The 11,008-nt window shown below is 42.7% G+C and overlaps 1 pseudogene; it reads right to left on the bottom strand.

Moving 5' to 3' along the window:
* Window positions 1–4,905: 4,905 nt before the first annotated feature.
* LOC102424013 overlaps window positions 4,906–11,008 on the bottom strand; it is a 46,268-nt pseudogene continuing 40,165 nt past the window's right edge.

Below are 11,008 nucleotides of genomic sequence, written 5' to 3'. Positions count from 1 at the left end.
AGGAGCAAGTAAATAATTTATAATTTCTAGTTTTCTGAAGCAAATACTCTAAGAAAGGGAGGTCAGGGGCCTATCATCAGGAAGAAACCTGTCTAAAGTTTAATCAGGCTGAAGGGAATGTTAAGGCAGTCTTGGTCATTAGGTAGTACTGTTAGGCACATTCATGTGCTCCATTATGCCCCGCTTGGGGCTGTCACCCCTTCTAGTGAGTGTTCTGTCATTCTCATTATAGGTCTCATGATTAATGGCCTTCGGCTTCTAGTAAACCGCCTCACCCAGTTTCCAGTGGACCGCCTACACCTGGCCCCCACCTGCACCTGGTTCCAGCGGTTAACCTGACTGACCTTTACAAGAGGCATAAATATCCTGCTCCCCCTACTCTGCCCCGCTGTTGCCATTTTGGTCTCAGCCCTTCTTCTAGCAAATGTAACAATCCTATCTAATAAAGAGGGAATATGCTAATTGACCCTCACAATGTTGCAAAGACGGTGGCACCCACAGCCAATAAGGAGGGAATATGTTAATTGACTGCCCTGCCCTCAAAGATGGTGGTGCCCACAGCCACACGATGGCAGCACCCAGTCCCCTCAGCCCCGCTGGGGCAGCAGACGCACAGCAAGGCTGGGCCCACCCCTAGGCAGGCCCGGCCACTCCGCATGCCTGCCTCTGGAGACCCCCAGTCCCCTCAGTTCCCCAGCCACCCAGGGCTGGCCCAAGGCACAGGCAAGCCTTGGATGGCAGCTGCCCAGCTGCCTAGGACTGGCCCGAGGTGCAGGCAAGCCTTGGATGGCAGATTCCCAGCCGCCCAGGGCCAGCCTGAGGTGCAGGCAAGCCTCAGATGGCGGCTGCCCAGCCGCCCATGGCCGCCTGAGGCTCAGGTAACCAGGGCCAGCTGAGGCTTGCACTGCTGGCAGTGGCAGCAGCAGAGGTGTGATGGGGGCGTCACTTTTCCCCAATCGCCAGGTCGGCTCTGGCCCCTGAGGGCTCCCAGACTGTGAGAGGGGGCAGGCTGGGCTAAGGGACCCCCCCTCCAGTGCATGAATTTTCATGCACTGGGACTCTAGTAAATTTATAATTCTTTACCCCTTTTGGCCTTGTGCATTCCTCCTTCAGTGACCCTAACAAGTATCACTTCTTTCCATCAGAATCATTGGCCTTATTTTCTAATTCTTTCTTGAAAAGTGCCTAAATACCACTACCTTCTCTTTGTCTTGTTAAAATTGGAACATATATTTAGCTGCAGCCAGCATTTACATAAAGGCATTGTGATATTTTATACTTAAAAATAAGTCTTCCAAGAGTTTAGTATCACATAATGAATAGAAAATATTTAAGAACTGTTATTCATGTACACAACACATTTAAGATTTAACATTTACAATGTTTGACAACCTTAGGAAATACTCCAAAATGTCTAGCTTTATTATTCTGAGCTACAATGAAAACACTGAGCACTTAGGCCTTCCATCAGCCATATGGTAATGGATCTTCAGATAATCCAGGTGCCCATGTAGGCAAGAGAAGAGAGATCATAAAGAATGTGACCCAAAAACTAAGGCTGGGTTTCTTTGTTGCCAACCAGATATTTAGCATCTTGAAACATGGTGATTGGACTTTTTCCAGAAGGGCTCTTTTTTGCTCTGGTGTCAAGGAAGTTCCTGCTTCAGATTATTAAAAGTGGTTAAATGTTTCATTTCTGAAACTGCTTATGTTTAACAAGTCTGGTTGCAGATTTTAGAGCTCGATTGGTTTTGCTCCATTTAGATTTTGTCATTTGAAGTGTATCTTTTTTTGGTTAAGAACAGATCAATAGGTTCATGGAAGAATGGATGAAATGTTAGTTTATAAGTGAATAGCTTTGCTTAACTTAGCAGTTCTCAACCTGTGGGTTGCGACCCCTTTGGGGGTCGAACGACCCTTTCACAGGGGTCGCCTAAGACCATCGGAAAACACACACACACACACACACACACACACACACACACACACACATATATATATAATTACATATTGTTTTTGTGATTAATCACTATGCTTTAATTATGTTCAATTTGTATCAATGAAATTGGGGGTCAACACAACATGAGGAACTGTATTAAAGGGTCGTGGCATTAGGAAGTTTGAGAACCACTGGCTTAACTTGAATCAACCAAATAGAAGCTGATATGCAAGAAGTTCCACACTGCAGGCCTTTGTCCTAAAGGCAGCCGGCACAAGCTAAATACAGACACTGGAAGCACAAGAGCCCATATGCAATCCTGCCCTTTGGCAGATGCACTGGCTTGGGCTGCCTTTGAATAGCCAGATGAGCCTGGTCTGACTTCAGAGCTTTGAGAGTTGCTCAAATCAGAGGTAATGACATTTGCATTTAAATAGCCCCAAGGAGGAATAATTCAAAGTAGTGTGCCTATTAGAACCTAATCATGAGTGTGAATATTTGAGAAATTTGACAAGAAAACTCTAAGAAGCACAGAAATTAGTTACTGGAGTTATCTCTATGGTCAGTATTTGTTCGTTTTCTATTTATAGTGCCTTGATATCAAGTCATAGTGCCTTGATATTTGCAATACAATGATATCTCTTTTAAAATTTTTCTTTAATATAATGCTGGTGTGGATAAGAATAATAACTAATAATAATAAAAATGTTTGGGGCTATAAATATATGATAAGTACCTTAGTAGATATTAATATTCATAAACAAAATAGAGTGAATAACTTAAAAAGAAAGAAAATACCAAGTATTGATGAATATGTAGAGCATCCAGGACTCAATTTGACTGTGGATATGAGTGTAAATTTGTACAACCTCTTTGGACAATTTCTTATCAGTGTCTACTAAAATGGAACCTAGCCCAGCTGGTGTGACTCAGTGGTTGAGCATCAACCTATGAACCAGGAGGTCACTGTTTGATTCCAGGTTAGGGCACATGCTGGGTTGTGGGCTAGATCCTCAGTAGGGGGTGCCAGAGGCAGCTGATTGATGATTCTCATTATTGATGTTTCTGTCTCTTTCTCCTTCCCTCTCCTTTCTTCTCTCTGAAATCAATAAAATAAAAAAAAAGGAACATAAACATACCCTATGACCCAGCTACTCCACTTCTAGGTATATAATCAGCAGAAACATATACATGTGTTTTTTGTTGTTGTTGTTTTTAAAGGCATACAAGAATATTCATAGCAGTATTTTTGTTAAAAGTATAACACTAGAATCAGTTCCAATGACCCCATTTTTTTGATCTGTGACTACTGACAGTTTTTATGACTCATCTTTTCTTCTCCTAAGTGTGTCTCGCATCTGGGAAAGCTGACAAGAAAACCTGGGTTCTCCCTTCTTTGGCAAACGCAAGAGATTCAAACCATGCAAACCCCTCCTCTATAGGAACTGTTATCCGGGCCCCACCCAACCCCTAGCCAAAATAAACACCCAGATAACTTCTTTCCTTGATCTCAAGCCATTTCAGAACTGCTTGAGAGGCTTGCCCTGCCTGCTCTCCCCAGAACCCTCAGTTATGTAAGTAATAAACCTTTTTTATACCCTCTTGGTGTGTGTGTGTGTGTGTGTGTGTGTGTGTGTGTGTGGTGTCCTCATTCTCAGACATCTGAATTAAAATTTCTGTGAGGGTTTTATCTGCCTCTGCAGGTTATCATAGCAATGGCAAACCAGCATATTACCTTGTTCCTGTTTCTTTTCCTTTTTTTTCCAGGAGAGAGAAACAGACACAGCTTGTTTATTAGAATGCAGGAAGGAGGCCTTCTTCCACAAACAAGGCGCTGCTTCTCAGGGTCTGTATCAAGAGCAAGACAACAGTTGAAAATCATATTCCTGAGAAGAAGCAAAGAAATTACAATTTTGCAAACAAACACAACAGGTGATTTCAACAAAAGATTAAAAGCACATTTTTTTCTTTTACACAGAACCACATTTCAAGTATTCCAGATGACATGACAAACCCAACACAGGAGGTAAGGGCAAGGGCTAGTGAATCAAAGGTTCCTCCTGCTCATGGTGGGAAAGGGCTGCTCCCGGAAAATTGGGATGTCACCAGAGCTGACCTGCGCCTGGTACCTTGGCCACCCATGGCCACTGCCCCAAGGAAGGAATAAAGAACGTGGGAACAGCTGGATGGGGCCTGCAGCTATGGTGATAGAGGAGCAGCAAGTACCAACACTGTGCTTCCGGCAGGATAGGGGTGGTGGCAACCTAACCTACCCAGGCCTGGGAGCAGCACTGAGCTCTTAATGTCAGGTGTCTAGGGTTAGCAGGTTTAGATAGATGATTTTTTAAATAAATAGAAACATATGTTTATTCTTTCAAATGCCATACTATCCCCAATTTTAGTCAATTTGTAAACTATAAATTATATTATTTGTGCCATAGTTCGTGGTATTTAAGTTAGAAGATAAGCACCAAACCTATTTTTTTAAAGTATCTAAGAGCTATGGCTTTCCCCAGGGGGCACTACACAGCCTATAGGTGTGACCTTGCTCCTTTTCCTTAAATAACAGAATGTTCTGACACACTTTCCTTCTTCTCCCATGAAACTTTCTTTTTTTTAAATTTTTTATGATGTTTTATTGATTTCAGAGAGGAAGGGAGAAGAAGAGAGAGATAGAAACATCAATGATGAGAGAGAATTATTGATCGGTTGCCTCCTGCATGCCTCACACTGGGGATCAAACCCTCAGCCTCTGAGCAAGTGCCCTGACCGGGAATTGAATTGTGACCTCCTGGTTCATAGGTCCACGCTCAACCACTGAGCCACGCCATCAGGGCCCATGAAACTTCTCTTGAAGAGAGGCATCCGTTTTAATCATAGTGTGGGAAAGCAAACCTGCTTGGCATGATCTCAGGAGTTGAAAACTTATGGCTGTGCTGACTGATGCGCTTCTGGTGGCCCAGAGTTCAGAGGAAGGTCATGTGCCAGGCCCCCCAGGCCGCTGCTGGGGCTTCACTGGGAGGGTCTCTTCCACAGAAGAAAAACCATAGCAGAGTGCCCGATGCAGAGAACCCCAGCTTGCCCTGAGGGAATCTGTAAAATGCCCTTAAAATGTTCATATTTGATATTTCCTGAAACACACTGTCATTGACCCTCATACTCCCAAGCCTCTGAAGGGCCACCAGGCTTTCAGTCAACAGGTTAAAACACTGGCCATCAGGTAATTCTTCAGGATGTCGGACTCCTAGTTGTTGCTCAGCATCCCGTGAAGCCACCTGAAGCCCACGTTGAGCACAGAAGAGGGCCAGGCGACCCAGGCAGCCAGTTCAGTCACAGCCCCAGTACAGTGGCAGAAGGGCTGCAGGCAGAGGGTACACTGCTGGTGGGTTGGGGGGTCCTGTTCATGCTTCCATTGCATCTTCCAGTCGGGCTGGGCTGGGAGCAGCAGGTGCATATGGCATGGCTTCCTTGCAGGGCACACACATAATCCTGGGCTGTTGTGAGACTGGCAGGCTTTGATGATGTGTCCCCAGAGGCCTGCGGAGCTCCCTGCTCACGGGGAAGGGTCCCCGCTACACCCCCGCCCCCTGTCTTCAGTACTGAGGCACTGTCAGCACAGGGCCAAGGCTGGCTGACATCCCAAGATTGGCTGTCTACATCTGACAGCTCCTCCGAAAGTGCCCTCCTTGTCTGAGAAAGACCTCCTGACTTTGAGCTGCAGCATGTCCTGCGTGATCTTGCTCCTGGTGGCCATGCTCCGCACATCTTCCTCACTGCGGCTATTGTCTGGGTGCTGGAGAAGGTACGCCTCCACCAGGTTGTTGAGGATGTGGTTTTTACAGATCCGCTCCACCGACTGCTGCACGTGGAGTGCTCCATCCAGCTCGAGTAGCAGGCTGAGCAGAAGGTGTGCATTCAGGGCTGCAGGCTCACACAGTTGCGCCCCAGGTCCTGGCAGATGATGCATGTGAGCGCCTTCTTCCTTCTTGTCTGGCTTCACCCTCTAGGATACTGTGGGTGTCCCTAAACTGGTCTGTGACCAACAAATGCATGTTCAGGTCAGGTCAGGCTCCTTGTCTCCTCTCCTTTTCTTCTTAACGGGCCTCGGACCCTCCCTATCGTGCAGTTCTGATGGACGAAAGAATGCTCCCTCTCTGTCTGGGACAGATGAAGGGATCCTTGGAGGTTTCATCACTTGTCACAGTGGACCACACCCTTTCCAGAAAAGTGCCTCACCCCTGCAGGCAGAGCTGGATGGCAGTGCTTGCCCTGTAGTGGGCTCTATGGAAGAGGTAGAGGCCTAAGGGGAGAGTTCCAACATTGATGCTGATGGCTGGGGTTCCTCAAAGCATGCATGAGTGGTGGGTGACAATGGCAGAACCTAGGGATAGTCACCTCGCCCTGCACCTGAGGTATCTTTGGTTATGTGGAACATGTTTTCTTTATTAGCGTCAAAGGAGACATGTGCCATGCCTCGTTTTTCATTTAAAGATTCATAGAGGTATGCCATGTTGTGTTCTGGATCATTCTTCTTGTACACCAACCAAATAGACGACATTCCCACCTGTTAAGGACAAGTAAGTCTGCTTCTTAACTCCCTCCAGCTTGTTAATTACTATTCCATCGGTGTTGATATCTTCCAGCAACACTGGAGCAGATGTTTCATCCCCTATAATGTTACAGTGATCTCCAGAGACCAATCTATTGCCAGGGAATGAAAGGTCACAACCTCTCCTCCACCACATAGTCCATTCTCCTTTCCTTAGGAGGACCTGCGACACAGCTTCCTCATGGCCCAAACAGATGAGCCTCCCCTACTGCTGCTGCTGCTGCAGAGGCTGCTCGCCTTCACTGGCTGCTCCAACAGATTCACATCTGGGGAGACCCAGAAATGTTGGGACAGGCTGTGCCTGCTGCTCTTCCCTGTAGCTGGCCTTCTGGTATCAGTGCCTCCTCTGTGCACAGCCTCCCACCTGCCCCTTGCCCACCCATGCTGCTGGGAACGCACTGAACCCCACCTTGTTCCTGTTTCTTAAGTTGCCTGTCGAATTATAAATGCTTGGTACTGAAATAAATTTTCATAAAAACTACAAAATTTTTGAATTTAAGGTTTACGTTTGTTTCATATATGAAAGCCCATCTATGGTACATATATTTTTCTTAAAATATTTAAGAATCTTTAACTTAAAATTCTGAGAGAATAAGAGTGAGTTTTTTTTACCACTATTAATTAGATGAAAAAAAAAAAAGGCCAGAGTAAAAAGGCAAAGAAAAAGAAAGAAGAGGCATCTAAATGGAAGGACAAAAATAAAACCATCTACATTTGTAGATGACATCCTATATAAAAAAGGCTATGCAAATTGATTGAACAGCAGAACGACCAGTCGCTTTGACTCACACTGACCACCAGGGGGCAGACATTCAATGCAGGAGCTGCCCCCTGGTGGTCAGTGTGTTCCCACAGGGGGAGCGCCACTTAGCCAGAAGCCAGGCTCAAGGCTGGCAAGCGCAGTGGTGGTGGTGGTAGCCTCTCCCACCTCCATGGCAGTGCTAAGGATGTACCCTGGGAAACAGGCCTAAGCTGGCAGTCAGATATTCCCTGAGAGCTCCCAGACTGCGAAAGGGTGCAGGCCAGGATGAGGGACCCCCCTGCGTATACGAATTTCTTGTACCAGGCCTCTAGTGAAATATAATAAAGAACATAGGTATAAACCCTCAAATTTATAGTCAAATACTTTTGATAATAGTACTAAGACCATTCAATGGAGAAAAGACATTTTTTTAAACAAATAATGTTAGGAAAATAGAATATCCACATGCAAAAGAATGGACCTTTACTTTACATCATGTATAAGAATTAAGAAAAATTGGATTCAAAAATAAAAAGGATAAAACTCTTAGAAGAAAACATAGGAGGAAAGCTAAGCACTGAATTTGGCAATGATTTATTTGATATGATACCAAAAGCAGAGACAAAAAAAAAATAGGTACTTTGGATTTCATAAAAATTAAAACCTTTTCTGTGTCAAAGGGCACTATCAACAGAATGAAAAGACAAATCATGAAGTGAGAAAAAATATTTTCAAATTATACATATAGTAATGGATTAATATCCATAATATATAAAATGACTTCTAATGCTAAATAATAAAAAATAACCTAATTCAGAAATGAATAGACATTTTTTGAAAGAAGATATACAAATGACAGATTCAGAGACATAGAAACATGGAACAGACTGATTAATATCAGAGGGAAGTGGGTTAAGGAGATGGGTGGGAGAGATTAACCAAAGAACTTACATACATATATGTGTAACCCCTGGACACAGAAAATAATGTGGTGAAGGCCTCAGTGGTGGTGGGTGCGGGGTGGAGGGGGTGATTGGGGAAGAAGGGGGACCATCTGTAATACTTTCAACAATAAAAATAAACAAACAAATAAATAATAAATAAGAAATGTAAAAAGACATCAATTGTTAAAATAAATTTTAAGGCTTGAATTTTCTAATCTGTCACCTTTAGTCATTAAAGTGATTTGATAACTGCCAGATATGTTTCCTTTGGTGCTCAATAAACCAAGAGCAATCTTGATAATATGATTAATTAATGCAGGAGTGTTATGTATTTGTATATACTTCAAGATTTTTATTTTTATGTGGTTGATTACTAGATAACTGAGGAAAAACTAAGATTTATACAGCCATAGTATGATATCTTAGGGTTGCTGCCTTGAAGTACAACTATATTCTTTCACAAAATTTCCTTTGAAACTGCTGTCAGAAATGAATTCATTGTTTGATGAATCCTGGTTCAAGCAAGTATATATTTATATTCATGAGCTCAAATAATGGGCAGAGTTTTTAAAGATCTGGAGCATAACCATGCAGGACTGACCCTGAAAAGTTGCATGAATGATGTATACTTGAGCCAATGGTCTCTACTTACTCAAGAGTTACTTAGACCCTCACTCCTCTGCTTAATTTATATGTTTAAAATTAGAACATCTGTGAGTGGATAAATATACTGTGTTACATCCAGACAATGCAACATTATTCAGCAATAAAAACAAATGAACTATAAAATCATGAGAAGGAATAGAAGAACCTTTAATGTATGTTACTAAGTGAAAGAAGCCAATACAAACAGGATACCTACTGCATAATTGCAAGTATATGACATTCTGGAAAAGACATAGCTATAGAGACAGTAAAAAGATCAGTGGTTAAGAGGGTTTAGTCAAAGGGAGGAATGAATAGGCAGAGTACAAAGGATTTTTAGGACAGTGAAACTATTCTGTATGATACCACAATAGTGAATGCATGTCATTATACATCTGTCCAAACACATAGCATGTACAACACCACTAGTGAATCCTAATGTAAACTAAGCACTTTGGGTAATAATGATGTGTCAATGTAAGTTCATCAATTGTAACAAAAGTACCACTCTGGTGCAGGATGTTGATAGTTGAGAAGGTTGTACACATATGTGAACAAGGGGATATATGGACAATTTTGTTGTGAATCCAAAGCTACTTTAATAAATAAAGTCTATTTTAAAAATTATAAACTCTAGTTAATGACAAGAATGACAAGCAGAAAGTTAAACATTTCATTGAGTTAATTCACTTACTCACTTGTTTTATAGTTACTTAGAACCTGTCTGTATTTTAAGACATTGAGGATCTTCATTTAAACAGTTACTGTGTAATCTTCGTCAAGTCACTTAACCTAACTGAAAAGGGAGATACAATTTTACACCTAGTTTAAGGGTATAATTAAATACAATGGCTAAAATATGAATAACTTATGAAATAAGTCTTCAATAAATATTAGTTTTTATTTGTTGTATTAGGACCTAAAATGGAATGTATCTGTACTTTAGACCTTTAAGACCTTTCCCATAATTAACTTTCTGAAACATACCTTTTAGTATATGAAACAAAAATAATTGATGAGAGCAATTTCATAAAAATGAAGGCCAAAGATTGTTTTTATTGACTATTTAATTGTGTTTATTTAGTTTATTCTGATTCTGATCATCACTATGTCCATAGATCAGATGAAGATTAGATCACCCCAAATAGGTGGTTGTCAACATTCTAGTTCTCAGAATACTGTAATGAAGATTTCACATTGATTTATGGTAATACATTCAAACTGGAAGTCTCATGCTTTTATTTTTTATTTTTAAATACATTTCTATTGATTTTTAGAGAGGAATGGAGAGGAAGAGAAAGATAGAAGCATCAATGATGAGAGAGAATCATTGATCGTCTGCCTCCTGCACACCCCTCACTGGGGATCAAGCCTGCAGTAGGGCATGTGCCTTGACAGGGAATTGAACTGTGACCTCCTGGTTGATAGGCCAATGCTTAACCACTGAGCCACGCCAGCAGGGTGAAGTCTTATACTTCTAAATAAGAATTTGACATTCAAATATTCTACTGGCTATACTCACTATCTTACCTAATAATAGACAAACATGCAAATTGATCATACCTTTGCTACGTCTTAAGCCATGCCCACCAGCCAATCAGAGCGACTATATGCAAATTAACCCAACCAAAATGGCAGCCGGCAGCCACAGAGCTGGAGCAAGCAGCAGGCTTGGTTGCCCCAATGATGGAAGAAGCCAAGCTTCCCGGACGGCTGCTGCCTCCTCTCAAGGCAACAAAGTTTCAATTATAGAAGGTAAATAAACCCCAGATACCTGCTTCCAGTCACCATGGCCACGGAGCTGGAGTGAAGAAAAAAAAAAAGGAAAGGCTGGGAGTTTCGGTCTTCAAGGGGCTTGGTCAGTCTGAAAACTGCCATCAGCCCCTCACCCAGGCTGGCCAGGCACCCCAGCGGGACCCCCACCCTGATCCAGGACACCCTTCAGGGCAAACCAGACGGCCCCCACCCATGCACCAGGCCTCTATCTTATCTAATAATAGACAAACATGGTAATTGACTGTACCTTTGCTATGCTTTCCCATTGGCTAATCAGGACAATATGCAAATTAACTGCCAACAAAGATGGCGGTTAACCACCAACAAAGATGGCGGTTAATTTGCATACATAG

This window comes from Myotis lucifugus, unplaced genomic scaffold (assembly GCF_000147115.1).
Source record: "Myotis lucifugus unplaced genomic scaffold, Myoluc2.0 scaffold_192, whole genome shotgun sequence".
Lineage (NCBI taxonomy): Eukaryota > Metazoa > Chordata > Mammalia > Chiroptera > Vespertilionidae > Myotis > Myotis lucifugus.
This window is presented reverse-complemented; position numbering and strand designations above follow the sequence as displayed.